The sequence below is a fragment of the Microcebus murinus genome, chromosome 5 (genome assembly GCF_040939455.1).
Source record: "Microcebus murinus isolate Inina chromosome 5, M.murinus_Inina_mat1.0, whole genome shotgun sequence".
Taxonomy (NCBI): domain Eukaryota; kingdom Metazoa; phylum Chordata; class Mammalia; order Primates; family Cheirogaleidae; genus Microcebus; species Microcebus murinus.
In genome coordinates this window covers 60,127,681-60,136,935 of record NC_134108.1, presented here as the reverse complement: position 1 = coordinate 60,136,935, position 9,255 = coordinate 60,127,681, and positions in this window count along the sequence as shown.

Sequence of the window (9,255 nt, the reverse complement as noted above, 5' to 3'; positions counted from 1 at the left end):
TAGGCGCACCATCTGGGGGATGGTCATGCTGGAGACTTAGACTTGTGGGGGGAGGGGGGAAGGGCATTTATTGAAACTTTAAAATCTGTACCCCCATAATATGCCGAAAAAAAAAAAAAAAAAAAGCTCAGGAGGCTAAAATAAGGGTGTCAGCAGTGCTGGTTTCTTCTGGAGTCTCTAGGGGCAATTTGTTCCTTGACTCTTCCCACTTTTAGAGGCTGTTGGCGTTCATTGTGCCTGCGGCCACATCACTTCACACTCTGCTTGCTTTCTCTTTGACTTACTCCTCCTGCATCCCTTTAAATAATCCTTTCAGATAGCCAAGGATAATTTCCCCATCTAAATATTGTTAACTTAATCACATCTGCAAAAATTTTTTTTTTTGTCATATAAGGTAAAATTCACAGATTCTGAGGATTGAGACATGGGCATCTTTGGGGAACAATTATTCAGTCTGCCACAATATGTATGTGTTTCTGTTAGATTTTACTTTGTAATGAAACTACTGGGGTATAAGATCTCATTATGTTCAGCGTTAGTTGATAATATCGTATGTTTCTAAATTATTGTGCCTGCTTATACTTTCACTAGTAGTATTTCACATATTCATCAATACTTGGTACTGTCAGTCTTCTTAATTTTAGCCATTCTAGTGGATTTAATGGTGGACAAATACTGTAATAGTTTTACTACCAATAGCCTTTTGCAAAAGGAATTACTAACAAGTTCACCTTATAATAAAAAAAAACAGACCAAGATATCATGGATAAAAGATGAAAAGGAAAAAAATATGTTATATCTTTGATAAAGTTATGACCAATTTGAGGAATAAATATAGCAGAATAAAGTTTAATAAAGTTTAAAAAAACTTTAATAAAGTTTAAAAAAACTTTAATAAAGTTTCCACTCACATAAGTGGAAAAGTTAAAGTTTTCTAAAGTTCTTACATTGTTCAAGAGGAGAGAAATTAAAGCTATTAGAAAAAAGAGGAGGGAGAAACTTACTTTGCCAGAGGTGAAATAGAGGGAAAGTGTATTGCAGAAACATCGACCATTCTGTGCAAATAAGCAGAACCCTGAAGCAATCTGGAACTTCTCTAAAGGGGCAAAGATGTGACAATGTGGCATTTGGCTGAATCCCAGCCTTCACAAGGGTGCTGAGGAAGGTTAGGCTGCAGCTGGGGCAGTAATTTGGGGATAAATTGTGTTGGACTATTTCAGATTTTTAGGAGTCTGCACTTTTGTTTCTTTGACCAGTGAAGAGCCATTAACATTTGAAAACACACAAAACACTTTAAATGGTTTTAAAAGCACAACTGGCATCACTTGAATTATGCTTTTACTACAATTGTGTTTTTAATATGAATTCTTACACAAATGTAAACTGGAATCAGCAAAACACTTCAATAACTATTGCAACAATCATTGTATAAAATGGCAATTTAATATTTCATTTTAAGGTACTTTGCTCTGTATATCTGTAAATATAAAAATTAGCAACATTGTCCCTAAACCCAGGTAACATAGAAGGCAAGTTGCTGGTGGTGGTAGAGAGAAGAGAGACGCAGTGAAAAGTGTCAAAATGGTAGAGGCAAAGAATCTTTGGGGTTCAAGAAGTGCTAGAAGATGCCCCTGGTAGTTTGTTTTGTATTACTTAGCCCCTCCCCAACACACACACACACACACACACACACACACACACACACACGCACAATGTCCCTTTCCACTTTTGGCATATATACTGTTGAACAAATATCATCGGGGAGAAAAAAATAGTTTTAGGTTTAGAACATCATTTAATACTGCTTGTTGAGGTTATTCCTTTTTTGTTTAAGATGTCATGCTGCTTCTGAAAACCATAAATAATTAGTAATAGTTTAAGGACTTCTAAACATGTATTTTTATTTCATACTGTTTTTTCCTGCCAAATTACCCAAGAGAAAGCTATTTTAAACAGAAGTAAAAATATGTCAAGCCCCAATATGGTTATTAAGACATTTCCTGGTATAGTTACAGACTTTGATCTCAATCCTCCCTCTAGAGTTGGAATCACAGGCTTAAATAGAACCACCAAATATTTTTTTTCTCCCATATTCCTATCTATTCTAGCGTGTGGATCATTTGCTTGAAAAATGATTGTCTCATATTGCAAGGAGCACAGATGTGCCTCTCTTTCTCAGCTATAATGATGAAAAACTCCAGTAAGCAATTATTTTGTGAATGAATTTTATGGAACACCAATTCATGCTGCAAAACTAATTCGTCCTTCTGTTAACAACAAACATCACCCAAATGTCTCCCCCACCTGCCAGAATAAGTACAATGATAAATACAAGATTTTAGAAAAACAGTGTATTTACCAAGTTGTGAAGAAATATTACAGATTTTTATAAGGAAACTCCATTAGACATTAATATATTGCAGCATATCACAATCTAGAATATTTTACTGTTACAGTATTTCAAAGAAGCAATCTTATAATGAAAGTTGCTTTGATCTCAAGAAAAGTAATTAGAAATTTCTAACTTATAAAGCATGATGAATATATCATTATATTCAATATAATGATTGAGAAACTCAATATATCATTACTGACCCTTTGTTTACTATATGATTCGTTATTTATAACTAAACACTTAAAATGTAAATAAGAAGATTTATTATTTGTTGTTGTAAATGGCCAAAATTTTTTTTAAAACTCAAAGTTTTCTATTATATTTAGGATTTGATCTGAACTCTGAGTTCTCCACCAAATAAAAAGTCAGAAAAGTTCTTTGTTATTCACAAAACAAATAGTCTCTACTTACTTTAACAACTGCATTACCACCACCTTCAAATTAATCAATGTGTGAACATTCTTAGCTTTGTGCCTCATATCTGAAAGGAAGAAATTCCCCTTCTGATCTAAGTTTATCCCATCTGCATTAGTTCTCTGTGGCTGCTGTAACAAACTACCACAAATGTGATGGCTTAAAACAACAAAAATTTATTCTCTCCTTACCTCCTCCAGCTTCTGGTGGCTCCAAGTGTCCTTGGCTTGAGGCCACATCACATCAGCTCCTCCTCTTCTGTGTGTCTCTCCTCTGTGTGTCTGTCTAAAAAAACTCTACCTCTCTTGTATAAGGATGCCCATGATTGTTTTTAGGGCCCACCCAGATAATACAGGATAAACTTTTCCTCTGAAGAGCCTTAACTTTATCGTATCTTTTTTTGTATAATGTCAGAGTCACAGGTTCCAATTTGACATGGACGTCTTTGGTACTACTTTTTGACCTACCACACCAACTCTCTGTGATTTCACCCCATACTTTTCTGGCACCTCTGACATTTTTTCATTCTGCTTTCTACCCCTCCCCTGCCTCCTTCTCCCTTTCCTTTGCATCTTGGATTGTTCCCCTTCAACAGTTCTTTCCCTGCATCTCAGACTCACACTGCATGCATTTGCTAGGGTTGCCATAACAAAGTTCCACAGACTGGTTGGCTTAAAGAACAAAAATGTATTTTCTCATAATTCTGGGGACTAGAAGTCTGAGATCCAGGTATCAGCATGCTTAGTTTCTTCTGAGGTCTCTCTCCTTGGCTTATAGATAGCCATCTTCTCCCTGTGTCTTCGCATGGTCTTCCTTCTGTAGGTGCCTGTGTCCTAGTCTTCTCTTTTTATAAGGACTCCAGGCATATTAGATTATGGTCCACCCTAATGACCTCATTTTAACTTAACTACCTCTTTAAAGATCCTGTCTCCCAGGGTCACATTCTGAGGTACAGAAGGTTAGGGTTTCAACATATAAATTTTGGAAAGACAGAATTAAGCCTATGATACATATAATTCTTACTTATTCTGGAAAACACACACACACAGACACACACACACACACACACACTTCATCTAAAGAACTACTACTTCAAAGTACCAGCTATATCAGACATTTGCTTCTCATCTAATGTCCTGTGCTCCCCCACATTTCTCAGCTCTCTTGCTACAAGTTGGAGCCTCAGAACTAACTTTGAGTAGGCAATACTACCTTTCTAATGGACCAGTAGGAGCTTGTACTATGAAATTTTGGATATAAAAAAAGGAAAGTAATCTCATTTCAGAATCATATTCTCATAATATTGGCAACAAATTGATTATACTTTTTCTTTTCACAAAAAAGCAGTTTATATGATATTCTCAGCAGCATTTTGTTCTCATGTCCCCAACTTTCATCAATGGAAACTATAAGAAACAACTTTACAAAGTCAATTATGACATTTACTGTAAGAAAAGTATATCTTCAAAAATTTTTTCTTCCCCTAAGGACTCCTTTTAACCTTTGGTCAATGATAATCTTGTAATTGATATATTGTTTGAATGGTTTTTGGCTTCATTTTTTTTTCCTAAAGCCATATTTGGGATACAAGTTTTACAACCACAGTATAATGTAACCTCAATGAAGTTAACAACTGGGGCTATCTTAGTCATTCATGCATTTCCTAGGTCTAGAACAGGTGCTCAAAAAATACTTATTAAAAAATGAATGCACCAACTTTGTGGGGCTATATGGCCTAAATATCTGCATCTGATTTTTCCTAAATCTTGATTTTCTTTTCTTACTTGTATTTTTCTGCACCTAATTATTTTCTATTTGTCCTTGATGGAATAATTATTTCCATATCAATAATTTTGGGGTGTATTTTCTCTAAATTATTAATTTATACATTGAAAAAAGTTCTGAAAATATCTTTAATAAATATTTAATTGAATGAAATTTCTCAGTTGATAAAAAGCGTTTCTGAAACTTTGCGAATGATACAATGCCAGGGACAGTCCTAACAAGAGACTTTTTGGCATTCCATCTTATATCCAGTCTGCAGTCATCACAGAATGGCTCAAAGTAACAGTTTTCAAAGTGTCAATCAGGAACCCCTGGTATCCTCAAAATCTTTCAGGGGGTCTATGAGAGCAAATATTAGTTATGTTAACAGGCATTTACTATTGTCATTTTCAATAGCTATTTTAAATTTTTTTGATTTTAATTTTAACATAATAAATTTTGATTGATATATATAACCATATAAACAAAAGTTCTGTGGAGGGTCCTCAGGATGTTTAAGACCACAAATTTCCCAAGACCAAAAAGTAAGAACAAATGAATTAAAAGAAAGAGCTCCTTCCTCTGTGCTGTAGGAAAACAAAACCAAATACTTTGCTTTTCACTACTCAATTGGATCACCAATTATAGGAAACATCCATGACATCACAATTAGGCACCACCTTGGAACACAAAAAAACACTCAATAGAATGAGAGGAATCTGAGTAAAGGCTATCCATATAGACAATCTATGTGTCTATGGACATAGCCCCAAAGTATGTTTTCGTTTTTTGACTTTCATCCTACATCTACTCCAGGTCCAACCAGAGTTATCCTCTCTCAATTCTTGGCTCCTGAGAAATTAGGATCTTTCTACTCTGTCTGACTTCCCTGGAACTATTCCCCTTTCAGAGTGATTCCTGACATGTTCCATCAGTGACTGTTATATTTCTGATGCTACCGCCCAGAGATCTCTTTACACAAGGCCATTTCCAAGAGGTGTGGCCTTGCTCTGGAATGGCAAATATATTTCATAGCAAGTGCCAACTCTGATATATTGTTAGTGGCTAGGTGGAATATTGTTTAAGAAGGATCCTGAAGCTGTTTCCTGGCTTAGCAAGACAAATGCATACTTGATTAAGGATCTACCCTGGATATTGGGAGGAAGAACGTTAGTTTACGTGCTGTGTATTTGCTGACCCAGTGAAATCCGTTGGAATCGCTGTGGTCAAACAGATGTAGAGCAAGACAATAAATGCCTAGTCCATGTAAAAATTACACAGAAATTTAACTACTTTGATGTATAATAACAAGTATCAGCAATATCTCCCTTATAACCAAACTTGATCTGCTTGAAATATAAGCATACATTTTGTGATGCAAAGAAACAAATAAATGCATAAAAGCCATTGCCTTGAAAGCTTTAATAACATAGTCTGTGTATCTGTATATCTGAAGACACTTTAACTTTTACATGAAGTAGGACGCCAACTAATTTTTTCATTTTTAGAAGCTTGGCCAGAACTTTCTTTCAGAAACAATCTTCTCAGAATGGAACCTAGGAAGGTGAATTTTAGGGATGCCAATTGTGGCTCTGGACAGCTTCTGGATGTTGTCACTGCTGCTGCTGTAGTGTGGCATCTGCTACAAGTACTCCGCTTCTTCACAACGTATCATCTTGTGGGCATAATTAATTATTAATGCATGCAGGAAGAACAGGAGAAGATGGAGAGGGAAAAGACAGTGAAAGAGAAGGAGGAAGAGTAGGAGGAGGAGGAAAGGGAGGAGGAGGAGATGGAAAGAGCAGAAGGTGGAGAGAGAACAGAGAAAGAATTAAGAGGTTAAGAGATAAAGAAGGAGAGCACAAGCTGTTCCTGGAGATTTGAGCCAGTCTGAGTTTTTCCTTGCTTGGCAAGAAGCATAGATATAACTATATATTTCTTTAGAATGTGTTTCAGTGACTAGTCTCTCTACCGTGACACACCACTGCCTTAGCAGTACAAGCTGGTGATATATTCCTTTAAATCACATTTTGTTGATGAAATAGAAGAATTTTCAGCTCCTCTGAGAATGAGACCCAAGAACTGACAAGAGCACTAACTCGTTCCTTTGCGAATTTGCCTTTTTGTCATTTTGCCTGAGAGTTATGCTGTAAAGAAGTATACACAGGAAAGCAAGTAATGCCTAGAGCTGATAAATCTGGCACTAAATACAGCATTGTGAAGGAATTGAAGAAAACAGAACCAGAAAAGACTAATATAGAGTTTGTTCCCTTGGAAACAAAAGAATACTTGGTGCTTTTGGAAAAAATAAATAAATACATTTGCAGCACAATTTTCACAAAATGTGACTCTAAAATGAAATTCTGGGCTGGGCGCAGTGGCTCACACCTGTAATCCTAACACTCTGGGAGGCCGAGGCAGGCGGATTGCTTGAGGTCAGGAGTTCGAAACAAGCCTGAGTGAGACCCTGTCTCTACTTAAAATAGAAAGAAATTAATTGACCAACTAAAAATATATACACAAAAAAAATTAGCCGGGCATGGTGGCGCATGCCTGTAGTCCCAGCTACCCGGGAGGCTGAGGCAGGAGGATTGCTTGAGCCCAGGAGATTGAGGTTGCTATGAGCTAGGCTCACAGCACTCACACCACAGCACTCACTCTAGCCTGGGCAACAAAGTTAGACTCTGTCTCAAAATAATAATAATATAAATAAATAAATAAAATGAAATTCTGACAATATATTCCCAAGTAATAGTAATAAAGAATAATAAAAGTCTCTTTTGATATTTTTAGATTTTTGGGGAGGAAGGGGAACAAGATTCAGCTTATTGTGACCTTTACCTGCATCAGTAAATAACAAATAGCATCATTTCAGGTTTATGTCATTTTATCATTTGTACATACTCTTTTTGTAGTCTGAGCTATGGAGTCAAATTCATGTAAATGCCTTATAAAGTATAGGCTTTTCATATATATTTCATGAATGGCTTTGTAGGGTTTAGAGTAAGAAAACAGTGATTATTAGGAATGAGTATGAGTTTCTTAAGAGTAAGTCTTGAAAAATTTACTACTTATAAGACTGATAAATTTGAATTCTGTAATTCCACAAACAAGGTGCCATTCTGTGATCTTCCCGTTGAACAAAAGGAGAACTATGGTACTTAAGACAATCAAACGAATCAGACTATTAGATGTCTTGTAGCTCCAACGTTTTTAAAATCTAGGATCCTAATAAATCTGGGTCCCCAGGTTATCACAGGAATATGTCCTCGATTTTCTCTTAATCAACCTTGTTATTAACTTGAATAAAGATATAATCATATTAATCAAAGTTACAGATGACAGATGATACAGAAATAACAATGTTGAATGTCAGATTTAATTTTTGAAATAATCTCAACTAGCTAGAAGAACTTGTTCTTTATGGTAACCCCAGGGCATAGCAAAAAGAATGCCACATGGCAGACCTCAAAAAGTATTTGTTGAAAGAATGAATGAATAAAATGAAATGATGGTTCAAAATTAATGAGGTGAAATTTATCAAATAAAATTAATTTGTTCAGGTACAAAAGAGACTAAACCTAATTTCATAGCAATTTAGACAAATACAAGCCAGATACAGTTCATTACTGGCTCAATTTAAACCAAGAGTCCAACTAACAGATAAATATCTAGTAAAATTAATCTCACTGTCATATGCTCCAGTCAGATTATGTGTAAAATACTAAATTTCTTCTGAGCATCACTTTCTAAAACTGAGATTGGCAAACTAGAGTTCAACAACTTCATTCTGATTGGGTAGCCAGAATATTAAAAGATCCCGAAATCTTGCCATGAGAATTGAAGTATCTGGATGTTTATTTTGGAAAAAGAAAACAGGAAGGACATGCTTCTGATATTTGGAGAGCTGTCATGGGAAAGATATATTAGAGTCATTCTGTTTACCACCCAAGAAAACATAAGGAAGCTACAGGGAAACAGATCTTGCTATAGTAGTGTAAGGAAGGGATTTTTAACAGTTAGATCTGTCCAAAAACAGATTCATCTACCTTGCAAAGAAAAAAAACACTTCATCACTTTAAGGGTTCAAGCAAAAACTAAATAATCTTCAGAGAAATTATTCCTGTGTTAGGTAAGACATTAGCATAGATAATTTGAAGAGCCTTTCCTGGCCTAATATTTTATGACTCTATGATTCTATGATCCCTGAGGATCTTGCTGCCTTCCTCTTCAACACTATCATAATCTTTCTTTTCATTAATTTATCTTCTTCCAACTTAATACCTGATTAGGTCTACCTTTGTTCTAAGCTTCCATTATTCTTAGTTGTTCATGAGCTAGTCCTTCTGCAATGTTAATTTTATGTGTCAGTTAGCCTGAGATAAAGGATACCCAAATAGCTGGTAAAATATTATTTCTGGTTATGTTTGTGAAGGTGTTTCCAGAAGAGATTAGCATTTGAATTGGTAGACTGAGTAAAAAAGATGCCCTCCCCAATGCAGGTGGACATCATCCAACCTCTTAATGCCTCAATGGAACAAAGAGCAAGAGGAAGGTTGAATTTACTTCTGCTTGAGCTTGGACATCCATCCTCTGCCCTGGGACATCAGCATTCTTGGTTCTCGGGCCTTCGGACTTGGACTGAGATTTACACCATCAGCTCCCTTGGTTCTCAGACATTC